The sequence below is a fragment of the Budorcas taxicolor genome, chromosome X (genome assembly GCF_023091745.1).
Source record: "Budorcas taxicolor isolate Tak-1 chromosome X, Takin1.1, whole genome shotgun sequence".
Classification (NCBI taxonomy): Eukaryota; Metazoa; Chordata; class Mammalia; order Artiodactyla; family Bovidae; genus Budorcas; species Budorcas taxicolor.
Genome location: NC_068935.1, coordinates 126,694,201 through 126,713,570, shown reverse-complemented (window position 1 = coordinate 126,713,570; position 19,370 = coordinate 126,694,201). Strand labels below are relative to the sequence as shown.

The 19,370-nt window shown below is 41.9% G+C and overlaps 1 protein-coding gene across 2 annotated transcripts in view; it reads right to left on the bottom strand.

The window, feature by feature from the left end:
- Positions 1–19,370, bottom strand: part of RAI2 (retinoic acid induced 2) — a 426,024-nt gene that overhangs the window by 254,760 nt on the left and 151,894 nt on the right. The gene's annotated exons all lie outside the window — the stretch shown is intronic.

Sequence of the window (19,370 nt, the reverse complement as noted above, 5' to 3'; positions counted from 1 at the left end):
TCAAAGGTCACTCAGACTTCTAATGAAATGTAATACAACAACAAAAAAAAAAAAAAGAAAAAAGTATTTTGCCCAGCTAAGATTGACATGCACATTCTTATTATTGGAGGAAGGTTTCAAATGTGGTTTCTGACTGTATGACATAAAAATAACAGATCTAATTATGGTCTTTATTCCATACTTATTTTTACTTTTTGGTTGTATCATTTTTCTCTCTAAAGCCCCATCCCACCCCTACCCCTTTCTTCCTAAAAGGACAGAACTCACAGCTTTCTTACACAGCCCCAGGCTACCTACCAGTGATGCCCTTGCTTAATAAACCACTGGGCCAGCACAAAGCTGGAGAACTCACCCCAAATGATGAACAGCCCACTCTTGGAGAGGCCCTGACAAATTTCTCTTCATGGCTCAGAAAGCAGAGTGGATAACCTTTCAGGCTAAGCCAGGGAAAACACACAACACGACTGAATTGATTGTAAAGTAATTAACCTCCAATTAAAATAAATAAATTTATTTAAAAAAATAAAATAGAATAAACACAGACCTCTAAGCCAAAAAACAAAAAAGAGAGAAAGAAAGTGGGTTGCTATCAAGAGCGCAGGCCAGAGGCTGGGACACTTAGCACAGAGAAATTAACTGTCTTCTCCCAGCTCCCTAGCCCCCTGGGGGAAAACTGATTCTCCCCACTGCCTCTCACCAAGCGCTCCATCCACCTTCCCTCCTTTTCACGTATGGGTTGGGCTAGTCCACTTCCAGGTGAAAGTGAAAGTGGCTCAGTCGTGTCCGACTCTTTGCGACTCCATGGACTATACAGTCCATAGAATTCTCCAGGCCAGAACACTGCAGTGGGTAGCCTTTCCCTTCTCCAGGGGATCTTCCCAACCCAGGGATCGAACCCAGGTCTCCCACATTGCAGGCAGACTCTTTACCAGCTGAGCCACAAGGGAAGCCCAAGAATACTGGAGTGGGTACTCTATCCCTTCTCCAGCAGATTTTCCTGACCCAGGAATCAAACTGGGGTCTCCTGCATTAAAAAATAAAATAAAATAAACACAGACCTCTAAGCTAAAAAAGAAAGAAAGAAAGAAAGTGGGTTGCTATCAAGAGTGTAGGCCAGAGGCTGGGACACTTAGAAAATCCACAGAGGTGGATTCTTTACCAACTGAGCTATCAGGGAAGCCCATTTCCAGGGAATTTAGATAAATCAGAAAGAGTGAGAAGAGAAGGGAAGGGAGAGAACAGGGAGGGAATCAGATGAAGAAATGTGTACTTCAATTTTTCTCTAGGAAAAAGAATCATATATGTTGGAAAGCCCCTAAAGAGCAGTAGAGATGGTTAGATCCAGGCTACTATAATTTCCCCTCTTCTAGGTTGGTCAGGGAGGCTATTTTAGGCTATTTCCACAAAGATATTTGCCTTAATTCATAGACGTTTTTATAGAGGTAAATGATATTAAAGGTGGTCAGAACTCCAAATATGTTAATTAAATTAATTAATCATGGAAACTGATTTTGATTGCAGCCAAGCATGATTCCCAGGGGGTCTACTGACTTCCTCAAAGTGAAGGATGGTTTAGGAGCTGGCACTGCCAGGGACAGAAGAAGCAATTGGTGACTGAGATTCAGGAGTCAAAGAGCATCCGGCAGTCACATCTTCCAGAAAGTCCTGGTGAGCTCTGCTACTCTTCCCCTCTGGCCGTGCTTGTCTCTTACAGTCTGAACACCCATAAGCAGCTTTTAAAAAATACCCAAGTGCGGGAGGAAATCCACTCTCTGAAGCTCGCAGAAGCCTCCTTGCCTCTCCCTTAAATATTGCTCCCATCTGACCACTCTGAGTCCACAATCCAAAGTCTTCAATCCAAAGACTATTTATTGGGCGCCTCGCCAAAGGGCCATTTTTCTCTCCCGGCCTCTGTTTCCAGACCCCTGAAATGAGGTCTCTGGGATCTCAAGCCTGTTTCCTCTCTGCCTGTCGCCAGCAGACTTGATCTTCCACAGAAGGTTTCCAGAGCCCATTACCGCAGCATCGGGTGGACAGGCAGAAAGTGCAAATGCAAGTTCAGAAGGTCTGGGGCCAGGAGATAAACGCCCCCAACATTAGTGTGGCAAGCGTGTCCTGGCCTCTGTGGAGGACAGCTCCTTCAGGAAGCTTCCCCGCAGGCACAGAACAAAGGATTTCATTCCCCTACCTCTCAGCAATGGTACAAGTTTAAGTAGTGACCATAACGTGACCTCTAATCATGACCACTGCCTCCCGCCACCCGACTTCTAGAGCACTAAAAGGCAAAGTGGGAACAAAAGACATTTTTCTTGCTATTTTTAACACAGTGTGTATTAGCAATAAATTAACACCCCCCTTCCAGCACCTTTTAAGCACCAGCAGGGGCCAATTCTTTTTACTATATTGTGTTCCAAAGAGCAGCCAATGGATCATGCTGTCATAGAACGCAACAGAGTAAAATAGCCTTTGCAGCCTGCATTCTTACAGCTGTGCACAGCACATCTTCTGGAAGCTGCTTTACAGTGGGGAAACCAGAAGACGGTGGCCATGATGTCTGGTGTGATCGCAGTGTGACAAGGAATGGGTTTCAATGTTCCTCCTTGTTGGGGGAAGAGGGAGGAGGTGAGATTAACCAAAAGGAGGGTGAGTTGCCTGGGAAAACTGTTACCTTGTCTCAATTTTTCAGTGTTTAGAAGGAAAGCAGAAGAAGAGATTTGACTGGGACTACTCAGGAAAAACCTGAATTAACTCCTGATTTGCCACATTTTTTCGCAGAGATTGTGCTCCACATCCTACTAAGCAGCAATCATTTTCTGGGTCTCACATCCATTTTGGATGCTGATAACCAAAATAAAAACTTTCCTCTCTTTCTCTCATGGATCCAAGCACCCTGACCATTTCTTACAAAACCATTTATTTACATGTTAGCATCATGCAATGCAGGAGACCCCAGTTCAATCCCTGGGTTGGGAAGATTCCCTGGAGAACGGATAGGCTATCCACTCCAGTATTCTTAGACTTCCCCGGTGGCTCAGACAGTAAAGGATCTGCCTACATTTCGGGAGACCCACATTCGATCCCTGGTGGGGAAGATCGCCTGGAGGAAGGCCTGGCAACCCACTCCAGTATTCTTGCCTGGAGAATCCCCATGGACAGAGGAGCCTGGTGGGCTACAGTCCATGGGGTTACAGAGTCGGACACGACTGAGCAACTAAGCACACAGCACGTCTACTTAGGCTGTTGCTGGTAGTGATAAAGGTGTTCTCCCCAAATATTTTCATTTTAAACCATTAGCATGCATGCTAAGTCACTTCAGTCATGTCTGACTCTTTGCGACCCTATGAACTGTAGCCCACCAGGCTCCTCTGTCCATGGGATTCTCCAGGCAAGAATACTGGAGTGGGTTGCCATGCCCTTCTCCAGGGTATCTTCCCAACCCAGGGGTCGAACTGGCATCTCCTTTCACTCCTGTATTGCAGGCAGATTCTCTACTTCTGAGCCACTGGGGACTAGAGCAGTGGAAAATTCATGAGATTTCAAAATCAGATACCTTGACAATTTCCTGAACAGGCAGAATATTCCATGTGAACAAACAAGAATACCCCAGGGGTTCAAGATCTGTCCAGACCATTTTAATTCCAATTCAGTTAATTATCTGGACAGAGCTTGAACCCCTAGAATAGTCTTGATCATTACATGGACTTAATCTGCCTTTTTAGGGAATGCTCAAGTCATCTAATCTCAGAAACTCATCCACTTCACATTATGCTAGTTAAACATATGCATTATGGAGTTAGGCCTCTGGATTTGAATTCCAACCCTGTCAATTACTAAGCTGTGTGACTTTGAGTAAGTGACCTAACCTCTCTACTCCTCAGTACCCTCATTTGTAAAGTGGGGATATGAATAGTAACTACCTGATTTAGTGTAGTCATGAAGATTAAGCAAATTAATATTTATAAAGTAAGTAAAATAGTGCATACGTGCATGCTCAGTCATTTTACTCATGTCCAACTCTTTGAGACCCATGGACTGTAAAATAGTGTTGCCACGAAAAAGTATCCCATTTGAGTTTGCAAGACAAATAAATAGAAATCCAAGTTTGTATGGCATCCCAGAACCTGTTCTTCACCAATTACTCAAATTTCTAAATTTCAAGATGATCGGGACCAAAGAGGCCTCTGCCCCTTCCCCAGGGACTTGGTGTGCCATCTCAGATCACAGCCTCGGGGAGCTGAACCCCACATGAGCAACAGCATACTTGTTTTAGTGGTTCCTGTGCCCTAAGTCTGTGCAAAACATCAGATGCTCTTGGTGAAAATGACCAAGTTGGAGGTTGTACAGAAGCCAACTCTACTCCACAAGGAAATTCCTGACTGTTGAACTTTGGGCTTGTATCCCTTTTGCTGCTAGACTGTGGGACTAACAAGGGCCTTGACCTTTTAAAATAGGGAGTAGCCATCCCAGATGAATTTCTGGTTCCAGGTTAGCTGTTCCAAGGAAAAACCCATGGGAGACTGATGGCTCAGAACAAAGACTCCAGAGCCAGACTATGTGAGTTTGAATCTTTCTGGCTGTGTGATCTTGGGCAAGTTGTTTCACCCTTCTGTAAAGGATTCTGGATAAAATACATGACACTAAGTTAAATTTGAATTTCAGATAAATAACAAACAACTTTTTAGTATAAGTATGTTCCAAATGTTGCATGGGGCATATTTAAGAAACAAGTAAAAATATTTGCTGTTTATCTAAAATTCAAATTTAACTGGGCATCCTGTATTTTCAATTTGCTGAATTTGGCAACCCTACTCTGTTCTTCAGTCTCTTCATCTATACTCACCTCATAGGGTTGTTACAAGAATTAAATGATACAGTATTTGTAATATATACAGAACAGTTCCAGAACATCATACTGCTACATAAGATTTTCTTGAAATACTGAAATGCAGTTTTCATTCAACATGCATGAGAGCTTTATTATTTTCATCTTTTTCCCAAGATGAGGGGGGAAATTATTAAATATATGTTAAGTGTTGAGAAGACTGGGTTTAAAAAGGAATTTGATTGAGGGTGCTCTGGAACAGGTGGAAGATCTGGAGAAGTTTACTGATTCTTTGGTTCAAGCACAGAGGCCTTGCGGTTCTGTATGAACTAACTGGGACAAGGATGTTAGAATGCTCTGGGGGCGGCAGGCTGAGCTGAGGGTTGAGCAGAGAGCATGGGGTGGGTGCAGAGGGGCCAGCGGTGGATGCAGTTCATTTCAGAGGTGCCATCAGACTGGCCAGAACACATGGAGGCAGGGGCCAACCCCTGTCTGGCTGCAGGAGTCACAGATGAGCAACAAGGGCAGGAATGGGGTCTCCCAGGACCACACCCATGGCCACGAGGGAGGGAGAGGGAGAGGAAGGACGTTTGCAGAGAGAGAAGTCAGAGCTATCTTAGGAGAGGTGGACGGGGTATCTGAAGTGACAAACTCTCAGGGAGCCTTATGCAGACTTTCTAGGTTCTGCCCTTTTCAGGCAGGGCTCAGAATTTGGCTCCACTTCCTCTGATAGAGAGGGATGATAAGTATGGACAATGTGATCTACATGGGCCACCGAGGAGGACCCGGGTCATAAAGGGTTGAGGAGACCCAGAGGCCCATAGTTCAGGGGTTCTGATCTGAGTCCACAGATCGCCAAAGGGTGTGCGAACTTGGATGGGGAAAAAATGACACCTTAATACTTACTCACCTCCAGATGAAACTGAGCATGCCCTTCATTTAGGAATATAGGCCACATATCTCAGTGATTGTCACCAACAGCAATCAGATTTTTTTCACAACACATTACTGTTGTTTCAGATACCCTAAAATAACATTTCTTACACTCATTACCACTTAGACATTACTGTAGTTACTGAACTGAACTTATTTAAAGCATTAACAAATGCGAAAAAAATAACCTTATACCAAAATTTTGTTCTTAATATTTTGGTAACTATATTCAATATAATTGGCTTCCTTTGTAAATCTTTGCATTGTGTTTAATGCATCTAAAAACACTTTCCTAAACACACACACACACACACACACACACACACACACACACTTTCCTGAGAAAGGATCTAAAGTCTTCCCCAGGCTTCCAGAGTTCCATATCTCAAAATGAGGACAGGAACCGCTTAGGCCAGGGTTTGTCAGTCTTGTGGAGGGTGGTCTTAAATCTCAGGAGGCCTCAAATTGATTTCCAGGAGTGTGGGGAGCCGTTGGTATGACTTTTCTTTTCTTTTTTTAGCTTACAATCATAAAAGCATTTGCATTTTGAGCACACCTAAGAAGAAAATATCTGTGTGATGTGTGTGAATGTTATGTCTGTGGTCATTTGAGAGAAATGTCGACATTGTGCCCTGCCCCCCACCAAGAGAATGAATGAGGGAGATCATTTCATTTTGCAGCTTACTTATAAGTAGGTTATACCATTATCCAGGAAGCCCCCTTTCACCTGTAAACCTGGAGAGAAAAGGAACCTCCCTCTCTCTTCCTCTGTTTGCCAAACTCCATCATGTCAACTTGTTTAGCTGGGAGGTAGTTGAAGGGCTCCAGTGTAAAAATTGGAGTCAAGGTCAGAGTAAGAGAAAAAGGATTTTTAGTGCTGCTGACACAGAGGGAGAACCCTGACCAAGAAGACTTCTTCAGTGACCCTCGTAACGCTGGGGAGCTCCCACCCTCTCATGTCCGCAAGCATCTTTCCCCAGGAGGGGTGAGCTCTGCAGAAGAGCTCTTAATCCGGCTGCTGATCGGATATCCACGCCACTGCATATCAACTGTATTAGATCACAAATGACATAGTTCAAATGCCATTACAGGTCTAGCTACATCTCTAGGACTTGGGAAATGTGGAGTTAAGATTTCCAAACTAGGAGGTTGCCCTAAACACCCTTAATTTGTGACTTAGGGCAAGAATTTCAACAAAGGGAACTTCCCTGGTGGTCCAGTGGCTAAGATTCCGCATCTCCACTGTAGGGGGCATGGGCTCAATGTCTGGATGAAGATTGAACTAAGATCCCGCATGCCACGAAGGGGAGTCAAAAAATTAATACATAAAATGAAAAGATATGTAAAATAATAAAATAAATTTTTTAAAAAGAAAAGAATTTCAACAAAGATGCAGTTTGGGAACTGCCATCTAAGCCAGGACTAGCAGGCTGTTTCCTCCCATGCACTCGTTTCCTAGCTGCATCTACACCAAGGCACTGAGCACATGTTGAGAGTGGAGTATGAGTAAAGTGTCATCTTTGGAAAAAAATTACCCTTTCTTCAGTGGCATCATAGGTTTAATTGTTTCCCTCCAAAAGATGTGTTGAAGTCCAAACCCCCAATACCTCGAAATGTGATCTTTGTTAGAAATAGGGTGGTTGCAGATATAATTACTGACAGTAAGTTGACGTCACACTGAGGTAGGGCTGTTGTTCATTCACTAAGCTGTGTTTGACTCTTTGCGTCTCCGTGGACTGCAGCATGCCAGGCTTCCCTGTCCTTCACTAACTCCTGTAGTTTGCTCAAATTCATGTCCGCTGAGTCTATGATGCCATCATCCAACCATCTCAATTCTCTGCTGCCTACTTCTCCTTTTGCTTTCAACCCTTCCCAACGTCAGGGTCTTTTCCAATGTGTCAGCTCTCATTGGAAAAGTCAGGGCATAGACAGAGGGAAGAAAGCCATATAAAGATGGAGGCAGAAGTTGCAGTTATGATGTCACAAGCCAAAGAACACATGGGGCTACCAAAGGCTGAAAAAGGCAAGGAAGAATCTTCTGAGCCATCAGCTTAGCTTGTTATGGCAGCCTCTGCAAATGAGCACCATTGACTTTAACCTTTCCTTTGGCTTTCTTGCCTCCTACCTCCATTTCCAGGGACACCCCTCCGCCTCCCGCCCCGCCAAACCATCAGAAGTGAAGGGCCAAAGGAGAAGAATCCCAGAGGAAGAGCTTGACCTACAATCACCAAGCAGCATGACAGGGGAGAATGAAGTGTCCCCCTTCCTAACACTAATGTCACCAAAACAAGACCATTTTGTCTCCCTGGTAAAAATCCTCAGTGACTGAGGCAATGTCTGTGGCAATTATATCGACTGTACAGACAGAACCAAGGGTCCCACTCAAGCCAGCTTCCCCTCTGTCCCCTACAGGCCTGCCTATGCTAGCCCAGCATTTTAAAGGAGGACTAGACCCTGTAGAGCTGAGCAGCCCAGCTCAGTCTGAGGTCTGAAGCCAGAGTCGGGGAAGGGAAGCCAGGAGGCTAGAAGCTGGGGCCCAGGGCTCCTGTTTTCTTTCACACTGGCTACAAGGCCACTGAACTGTAGAGGAGAAATTAAAACAACGATTGCTGCACTTGGGAGATTAAATACTACAGAAATTTTAAACAACCCAAACTGGACCTCATAATTGTGTGGCAAAGGCTGCAAAATGTAAAGTTGGGAGTCTTGGCTCGATTGAAAGGCTCTCTCTGAATAACAATTTATTTTAATTTGAGATTTCTCACACTGTCCATATGGTGGGTCTTCATGGGAAAGCAACTGTCTCACAGTTGATGGGGACATCTGAAGTATGCTTTTTTGGCATTCACGGGATTTCTTTTTTTTTTTTTTTTCATTTAAATCAGTGGCTTGCTTGAGAATAGTTTGAAAACATTACCCTAATGTTTCCAGTTTTTTTACTTCTGGAAATTTATCATCTATCCTTGGAAGTTACAAACTGAAATCCATTTCTCAACCAAATTGCCACTCTTTTAGGCAACACCAGTTTGTAATTGTGGAGTTCTGTGGGCATTCGTTTGAAAATGGAAAAACCTATTTACATGCATTTTCTTTCAACAACAACCCAGAAAGCACGCAGAGAATGTTATGACTTGAAGTCGGACTGTCTTGCCAAGTATCCCAGGCTCGTGTTGTGGAGTGACTCCTAGAAAAATCTACAGTCTATCTCTGGGAAAGAGGCAAAATTTCCAGCCAGCTCTGGGTAGACCCTGGTACCCCCCCAGATAGAGTGATAGTCTTTACTCTTACACAGACGTCCAAGCACATGCTAGACCCGGGGCTGCGATGTGGGAAAGGGAGCTCTTTTCAGCCTTCTCCTCCGAGGCATCTCACCAGCTGCTCCTCTGAGGGACAGAAAGATCTGGCAGAAGCTTAATTTTACTCATGTTCACAGCCCTTCAGGGAGAAGGCGAAATAGGTGTAGTATTGTGAGCTGGTAAATATACTGATAAAGCAAAAGTCACAACTTTGTACAAAAACCACACTATTCAAATGTCACATCCTCAGAGAGATTTTCTTTAACTGAAGCATTGAAAATAGTATCCCTGTTTGTGGAGAAAAGGTAACACTTGTGCACTGTTGGTGGGAACGTCAGTTGATGCGGTCTACTGCATACTATGGAAAATGGTGCGGAGGTTTCTCTAACAGCTAAAAAGAGAGCTGCCATATGACCCAGCAATTCCACTCCTGGGTATATATCCTAAAGAAACAAAACCACTAATCTGAAAAGATACATGCACTCCAATGTTCATAGAAGTATTACTTACAGCTGCCAAGATATGGAAGCAACGGATGTGTCCATGAACATATGAATGGATAAAGAAGATATGGTGTATATATATATATATATATATATATATATATGAATGAAATAATGCCATTTGCAACAACATGGATGTACTTGGAGGGAATCATGCTTAGTGAAGTAAGTGACAGAAAGACAAATACTATACAATATCACATGTTTGGAATCTGAAAAATTAAAAAGAAAACTAGTGAATATAACAAAATAGAAGCATACAGATACTGAGAATGAACTAGTAGCTACCAGTAGGGAAAGGGAAGCAGGGGGTGATAAGATAGGGGTAGGAGATGAAAAGGTATAAACTACTATGTATACAATAAATAAGATACAATGATATATTGTACAACACAGGGAATATAGCCAGTACTTTATAATAACTACCAGTGGAATATAACCTTTAAAAACTGTTAATCACTATGTTGTACACTTGAAACTTTAACAATATTATACATCAACTATACCTCAATTAATGGAAAGAAAATCCCATCTCTGTCGCCCTCAGTCTCAGCCCCGCGCTGTCTCTCCTCTATAGTACTGTACACATCTCTTCCCAACTCTGTGTTCAGTGACCTCGCATTTGTAGTTTAAAGGTATCAGAGTATTTATACCATTGAAATTGGCAAACACTATAAATCTGGGCTATCCCTACCTCTAAAGTCAGCAATTATCCCTTATTAGCATAGTGCTGATTATCACAATCTAGATTTATACCATATATGTGGCTTTTACATTGTATAAGCTGTATATATGTGTGTGGGCTTCCCAGGCAGCACTAGGGCTAAAGAACCTGCCTGCCAATGCAGGAGACGTAAGAGACATGGGTTCAGTCCCTAGGTCAGGAAGATCCCCTGAAAGAGGAAATGGCAACCCACTCCAGTATTCTTGCCTGGAGAACCCCATGGACAGAGGAGCCTGTAATCCATACGGTCACAAAGAGTCCAGACACGACTGAAGTGACTTAGCATGCACACATGCACATATGTGTGTATGTATACAGATAAGACATTATGTTAGTACGTATACAGATAAGACATTATGTTAGATCGTTAGTTTATTAATGATCTACCCCTCTCTCCAGTATAAGGTATATCAGCCTCTATACACCCTGTTCTGTTCATTGCTATGTACTATGCCTACAACAGTACCCATACCTCAAAGATGTTCCATAAGTATTTGTTGAATGGATGAATGGTGGTGAATGAATCTTTAGAGGTTCCCTTTATCTACCTGTTCTATCATTAACTCCTCTGTGGACTTCAAACTCATCTTCCATTTTCCTCCATCTTCTTCCCCATGCCTTCTTGCTTTTTACCACCATCTTCTTCCATACTCTCACACCAACTAGAAAAATATACTGACTTTCTTTACTAGTGATTCCAGATATTTGTTTAAGTAGCTCCTCTGGGCATCTGAGACATTCTTCTGAACTTTCTCCTGTTGCATCTCCCCCAGAAAAGCATTTTATACATGTTTGGCTAAGGTTAGGTGCTTATAAGGCACCCAGAACAAGTACATTCACAAAACACTCTCTCTTCTCACGAGATACTTATAACCAAGTTGAACAGCTATGACTAATCTCGGCTTGAAATATTATGCACACGTAAGGTAAACAACTAACTGCTAAACTGGGGTGTAGAAACCATAATATCTCAGAGCAGAAAGTGTTGGTAGAGGCCAGGAAAACATCAAAGAGGAGCAGTGGGCTTTGAGCTGGTCCTGACTAATAGGTAGGGTTTAACTAGATCAGGATTTCTGAGTTCAGCACTGCTGATATTTTGCGCAGACATTTTTCTGTTGTAGGGGGGCTGTCCTGCACACTGTAGGTTGTTTAGCAGCATCCCTGGCCTCTACCTACTAGATGCCAATAGTAACCCCTCCCTGGTTATCATAACCGAAAATGTCCCCAGGCAATGCCGTATGTCCCCTGAGGGACAAAATCACCCTCTGGTTGCGAACTGCTGAGTTAAATGGAAGAGAAAGAGGACATTAGAACTTACAGTAATGAAAAAGGACTTGCTTACTTAATTTAGAATCCTGATTTGATCCACGACTGTACCTAGTCACAAACCTGACTTCTTTTGGCATGTTAATTCACTTCGTATGCAAGCTTTATACATGTTCTATTAAACCTATACCCTGCATTATATTTGAATTGGACTATTGATGCGGTTTCCAAATGCTTTAGTCATGGAACTGTTTCTTCCAATGAAATCTTAGCCAGAAGCACAAACAAATACGGATGTAAGCAGCATGTTTTTTGTTGAAGCTTCATTACAGAATCATCCCCTCCCCACTTGTACCCCAGTCTTGCCCAATGGCCCAATAGCATACCAATTTCCAGTGCATTTCACAACACTGTAAACATGCTGAAGACAAGGGCGACATTGAACACTACGATAATAACTATAATATCATGATACAGGAAAAGGAGCAATGGCTTCCAAGCTGTAAAATCTGCAAGTTTTATCTGGAATTTTTCATTAACTGCTTCTGTGATTGCATGTCATTAGACCTCTATGAACTTGTATTTCTTCATTATAATCTCTAAGGCCCCTTTCAGCTTCAAAATGTTATAAGTCTATAAGTACAACTGTGTCACATAATTTGTAAGCCCTGAATAATGATCCTGGTGACTACAGAGAAGCTGAGTATTTATAATACCCCCAGACTCCCTTTTAAAGGCAAAAGGGAATGAGAAAGTGAATCTGACCTCTAAAATTCTCTATGAATTGCACTTTGGCCCTTGCTTGATTTATTTGTGCGTGAAATTCACTAGGCCAGTTTGGCTGGCCTTGATTCAAAAGATCATGCTAAATGAGGTCACAGATGGAAATGCAAATGGATATTTTTAAAAATTAAGAATGAAAGTGAGGGAATTCCTTGATGGTTTAATGGTTAGGACTCCATGCTGTCACTGCCAAGGGCCCGAGTTCAATCCCTGGTCAGAGAACTAAGATCCCACAAGCTACATGACATGGTCAAACATGGTCAAATATATATATATATGCAACACTTGCTTCCAAATCCATAAACTTAGAATAAGACTTTTAAAAATGAAATGCAATAGATTCTGTTATGGGCAATCACATGACCAGAATGAAAATCCAAACATCATAATTACAAAATGCACATAATCTGTGGAGTCTGGAATCATCTTTTTTCTACCTCAGTGGCGTCACTAGCTAGCTTTTAGGACACAGCAAGAAGCAGAGTAGACAGAACATTCCTGTCTGTCACCTTGGAATGACTTTATGGCCTTCCTTACTGCAGCACATGAGATGGCTGGGAATTTGTGTCTTTACTTTCTGTTTGTACTCTCTTGTAAGAGAAGAATTTAAACCTCCTTGCAACCATCTAATACCACAGAGAAATAGCATAAAACCACAGCTACCAAACAATGACGCTGAAATCCACAGCTATGTGTCTATCAAAATATGATACTGTGTTTACAGATTCCCGATTTGGTGGAGTCATTCCGCTCTTCAATTTCAAACACAAATGAGATGTTATGCTAGTCACAAATAAATGATCATTTTTAATTGGAATGGAAAAATATTTTTCAAATATCCAGTAACCTGATTCTGAGTGAGAACCTGACAGACACATGAACTGCTTTGGTGGTTAAAAAAAAAATACCAGTAGAGAGAGAGAGAGAGTGTGTGTGTGTGTGCGTGCATACGTGCACATGCACGCATATGTTGGGGGGACCTCTCTTGTCAGTGAGGACAATTCAAAGTTACCCAAAGCTATTCAGTATTGATAGCTGGGAGGAGAGTGAAGGGCTGGTTTCATGGAACTGCTTTCTTTGTGACTGATTTTCCCTTGTACTAATAACAGCTGAAACAATATTATTGCTCTTTTTTTACATTTTTATTTATTCATTTTGAATAAAATATGGACATGGTGAAAATAATTCAAATAATGCAGTTCACAGTGAAAATTAAGTCAATCTTGCAGTTTATTCTCCTAGTCCCCTAGTTACCAGTTTCTCATATATCTGTCAAAAGATATTTATTCAATGCAGTATACACACATACAAATTCATATACATATATGTGAACATATATGTTGTTTTAGGTATGGTTTATATGTTATTTTATGTATATGCATGTACATATATATGTATAAAAGCTCCCTTGTTACATAAATAGTAATACATCCACACCTTCTCTACATTTTCCCCTCTACTTAATAATATCTGATGAATTGAAGATGCTTGCAAATTATTTGCCATTTCTCCTATTGTGAGCCGGAATTTTTTTCCTTTCTCTTTGAATCCGGGCCTGCCTGTGACTTGCTTTGACCAATAAAATGCAGCAGAAGTGTGTAACTCCCAAAGTGTCAGTCGCTCAGTCATGTTTGACTCTCTATGACCCCATGGACTATAGCCCATCAGGCTTCTCTGTTCATGGGATTTCCCAGGCAAGAATACTAGAGTGGGTTGCCCTTTCCTTCTCCAGGGGGTCTTCCCCACTCAGGGATTGAACCTGTGTCTCCTGCATTGCAGGTAGATTCCTTACTATCTGAGCCACCAGGGAAGCAGCTCCCAAAGCTGTGTGTCAATTCCAAGGCTGAATCTTACAAGCTTTGCAGCTTCCATCTTCTCACACTTCCGAAACTCTCACAGATGCCATGCTGAGAATCCCAAGTCGCATGGAGATGATATCCAAGGTGCTCTGGACAAGAACCCCAGCCAGCACCAACAGTCAAACATGAGTGAGTCATTTTGGATGTTCTAGCCTCAGCTGAGCCTTCAGATGATAGCAGCTGTTACTCCATAGAGAAGAATAACAGCCCAGTTGAGCCCAGTCAACTCTCAGAATCACAAGAAATAATGAATGGTGGTTGTTATTTTAAGCCACTAAGTTTTGGGGTGAGTATTCCATTTCAATAGAGCATATAAATCTACTTTCTTCTTTTTAACAATATAATAATAGCTAACATATATTTATATGTTTACTATGTACCAGGCATTGTTCTAAGTGCCTTACATATCTTGGCTCATTTAATTCCCACTAACTCCAAACATTTTTTATAGAGGTGTACCATCCCCATTTCACAGATGAGGAACTGAACTACAGAGATATTACATGACTAGCCCTGTACCCCAAATGTGTAATCAACACTATGGAATCTGAATTCGGGTCTTTGACCTAAGGTATTTTTATATTAAGCACTACCCTAAACCACTTCAGCGGCTACTTTAACTAGTCATCTATTGGTGGAGATTTCTGTCATTTCTAGTGTTTGGCTTGTCAAAGTAAGGTGAATATGTTTCTCCTGAAATGTACTTTTATGTATGGGTGCAAGAAGAAACCATTCTTTTTAATCAAATGGAAAGCTGACTAGATTCAGTTTATTTTGCTGCATAAGTAAGTGTCAGAAGAAATATGTCAGGTACAGAATGTCGGGTGTATCTACTCCAGTCAGAATAGAGTTCTATCCCATCTGGCCCCTGGCAGTTAGTGCCAGAAACTTCATCAGGACCTGGAGACCACAGAGAGACTATTTATCTTATTTTCATTTGGGCTCCAACTGGAGCAAGTAGTGATCTGACTTTGTTCAACAGTATTCTGTACCACAATGTATCTTTCTAGGAATTCTCAGACACCTGAAAAGGATATTTGGAAAGTAACCTATGAACCTTGACCTGTGGTATGCACAATAAATCTACTACCACAATCACTGAGATTTCTGAGGGACCAATAAGGCACATATGTACATTCCACGGCTGTATATCTCCTTGGACCTCTCTCCAATATAAGCACCTTTGAAAAATGGGTGGATGGACATAACCTCTTTTCACAACTGCTTGGATGTCTCTAACACCTTTCAAGTTATACTCCTATCTCCTCAAGGCTGGAGATTGAATGGAGGCCACCTGCCACCACTTCAGCACCCTCCAGGCTCTACTTTCTGAGCTACCAGGAGGGCCGCAGAAACAGTCCTTGCTGGCTATGGAGACGGGGCTAGTAAAGCCAGCTTTTGGTATTTGAAAAGTAATGAAATCTTCTATTCATTAAAATATGAAAATAAATTAATGCAATATTGCTCAAAAATATAATTAGAGTTGCTTAATTATATTTAAAGGATACTCACTTAAGAGTCCTACTTCTGTACCTAAACCCAAAGCCTCGGGGGAATATGTGGCAAGATAGCCTGCCTTTGTCTTTAGGACAGCTGAAAGGGGCTTTAGGGTGTCTTGTTCAATGCTTTCATTGCATGGAGAAGTAAACTGAGTTCCAGAGAGAAATGACTTGCTGAGGGTACTCATGGTTGATATGTATGTGCTCAGTTACTCAGTCGTGTCTGACTCTGCGACCTCATGGACTGTAGCCTGCCAGGATCCTCTGTCCATGGAGTTTTCCAGGCAAGAATACTGGGGCAGGTTGCTATTCCCTTCTCCAGGTGATCTTCCTGACCCAGGGATCGAACCTGGGTCTCTTGGATCTCCAGCTTTGGCAGGCAGATTCTTTACCACCGTGCCACCTGGGAAGCCCTTATTAGTCAGCAATTACCAAAACAATGAGTGTATCAAACTACCCCAAACTTTAGTCCCTTAAAAAACATTCACTCTTCTCTGACCAGGGATTGGTTGATTTAGATTGGGCTAGGTTCCAACCTGTGAGTTGGATTCAAGTCTTTTCCATGTGTCTCACATCCCTTGGACCAGTGGGCTAGCCAGAGTTTCTTTTTCTAATGGAGAATTTAAGGCAGGCAAGAGAACAAGCTTAATGATGTAAGCATACTTCAAGCCTCTGCTTGCAACACGTCTGCTAATAGCTCATTCGCCAAAGCAAGGATCATGACCAAGTCCAACACTGACAGGACAGGGATATATTCTCTGCTACTAGTGATAGGAACTACAAAAACACATAGCAAAGAGCATGGATACAATAAAGAGTGGAGAATTAGAGCTATGAAGAAATCTACTACATTTGGTAAGTGACTCAGCAAAAATTAGAACCGGAACCCTTGACTTCCAGCTCATTTGCACAGCTGTGTCTGTGAATAGTTTTTGTTTCCCTGTCTTAGGAGCTGTTTTTATCAAGCTCATGAAGGGTAATGGTTCCAAAAGGAAGTGAAGGCAGGCGATGAGGGGAAAAAAAGGGTGTGGTAATGGTAGCAACAAAAGTGGCGATGCCCAGGAGGACCAGCAATGGTGTCCAATTTCTACTCTCTGTGCAGAGCACATTCTCCACTCTACCCTCTATTGTGAAGCCAGTGGAGCTGAAGGTCAGATCCTTCTCCATCTTCTCAGATGTAACGTCTAAGGCAAGCGGTCAACTGTGCCCCCATTTCTGGTGATAGTTCAGCTCTGTGCACAGCAAACTGGTGTCCCTAATACTAGGGTTATGATCTGTGCAGTCGATATGGCCCCCAGAACTAGATAGAGCTAACTGTCAATATGAAAGCCTCTACTGCCTAGTTGTAAGACCTAGGACGCGTCTCTCTGAAACTCAGGTTCCTGCCATACAAAATCTTCCATACTCTTTCCTGTTACAGCTTGTTGCAGACAAGCTCAGTGACTCCGAAAGTCATTTTAAGGAGAAATAGAGAAGCTTGCATTCCTGGATCCCTACTTGGAATATCCCATTTACATGTGCAAATATTCTGTTCTATGTGAGCCATGATGCCCATTTGATTTTCCTGGTGATATATATCAGTTAGCATTACCTTAACTAATACAGTCTTATTATTTTCCCCACCATACTGATGAGGAAGCTGTGGCTTAGGGAGGTTAAGTAGCTGGCCCAACGTCATACAGCTATTAAGTGGTTGGTCTCAGTTATGCATCCAAATAGTTTGGCTCTAGAGCCCATCATCGTAAATGCCACACAGCTCTGATGCTCAGTAATAACAGTATCAATCTCATAGCCTGGTTTTGTGGATTAAATGAGCTAATGTTTATCAAGTCCTCACACAATGCCCACTATACAAAGCAGACAGTAAATGTGAGCTGTGGATGTAGTGTGATGTTCCCAGGTAAAAGGGAATATAATATGATGTCCTCTGAGGTCTGGAATAGGGAAGACAAGTAGCCTCAAAAAACCTGCCGATAACCTATTTTGCACTGAGAGTATTCTAGATGAGATCAACAGCCCTGAGCAGTGTGCCAGTGGCTTTTTTCTCATACATGATTTTATTTTATCTTCACAGCCAACCCGTGAGGTGTGGATGGTAGGTTATGCTACCCCAAACTACGGATCTAGATTCTGAGGCACAGGGGAGACTGGCATGGTTAGTGTTAGAGCCTGGTCTAGGGCCAGTGTCTCCCATTTCTCACTCTTAGTTTCTTAGTCCTAAAAGGACTCGATACAGGGAACCAGGGTGAGTCAAGCTTATCATTCCCTAGACCCATTTGTCCAACAGAAATATTATGTAAGCCATAAATGTGGGCTGCATATGTAATCATAAATTTTCCAGTATTCTTATTTTTAAAGGGAGGCATAACTAGGTGGAATTAATTATAACCATATACTTTATTCAACCCCAAATATCTTAATTTCAATATATATTAATATTAAAATATTAATGATATATTTAACTTTTAAAAAAACCAAGTCCTTGAAGTCTGAGTATGTATGTAACACTGCAATTGTCTTATGGAAAACCCCTAGGAAGCCTCTCAAGGAAAATTGCAAAGCATACTCTTCACTCTTTGAAAGTCTAGTTTTATGCTTTTAAATTGAAAGTCAGAGTAGCTTGTTTCAGAAGATTACAAATTTGCTTAAATTTCTAAGATAAAAAACATATTCAGCATTAGGGAACCTTATATATGAGTGGTCTTCCTCTATTAGCCAGACTGCCTACAGAACTTGTACTGGAGAATGGTGGCAGAGCTGGATGACCTGCGTAAACATCAGTTTAGATGATTTTAATGAATAACATGGATGAGAGAGAAGCTGAGAAATGTGCTTGCTAGAAGCTGAATCACATAGGGCTTTTACTCTTTAATTACTTAGTGTGTTTCTGCATTCTATTCATCCACTTTTTCTTAGCCACTTCTGTGCTTAGTTGCTCAGTCGTGTCTGACTCTTTGTGACCCCATGGACTGCAGCCCACCAGGCTCCTCTGTCCATGGGATTTCCCAGGCAAGAATATTGGAGTGGGTTGCCATGCCCTCCTCCAGGGGATCTTCCCAACCCAGGGATTGAACCCAGGTCTCCCACATTGCAGGCAGATTCTTTACCATCTGAGCTACCAGGAAAGTCACGGTGGCCACTTTTGGGAAGGCACAATTATATACAACTTTCCAACATGCAATAAATAATGGCAGGTGGTCAACATTGTTTTTGGGATTCAACTTTAAGGTAACCTTAGAAAGGTGCCCATTATGGAGCTCTGCTCTTACACTTTTATTTTAAGTATTTGCTACAATTTGTAGCTAAAACAGTCCTGGTTTCCTTTGTTTACATGGATACCAAGAAAAAAAAGGCCCAGTTTCAAAGAACTTTTTTTGGCTAAATTATTTACAATGGTTTTAATCAGTGGTAGCACTAAAGTCTTCCAAAGCCTGATTTGGAGATCAGAGATCTTGGAGTATATTTTTACAACCATGCTTTATTTATTCAGCATTATTGAAGATGAAGTTTTCCATAATGTGAATTATCCAGGTAACTAAAATGCACTAAGTTCCAATATATACAAGTATTTTTGAGGGAAATCTTTCTAAAATATGGCCTGCATTCTTCCCCTTACTTCCGCTCACCAAGCAACCACTTTCTTAAACAGATTATTCAGAATATATTTAATTCTTACTTCATGACT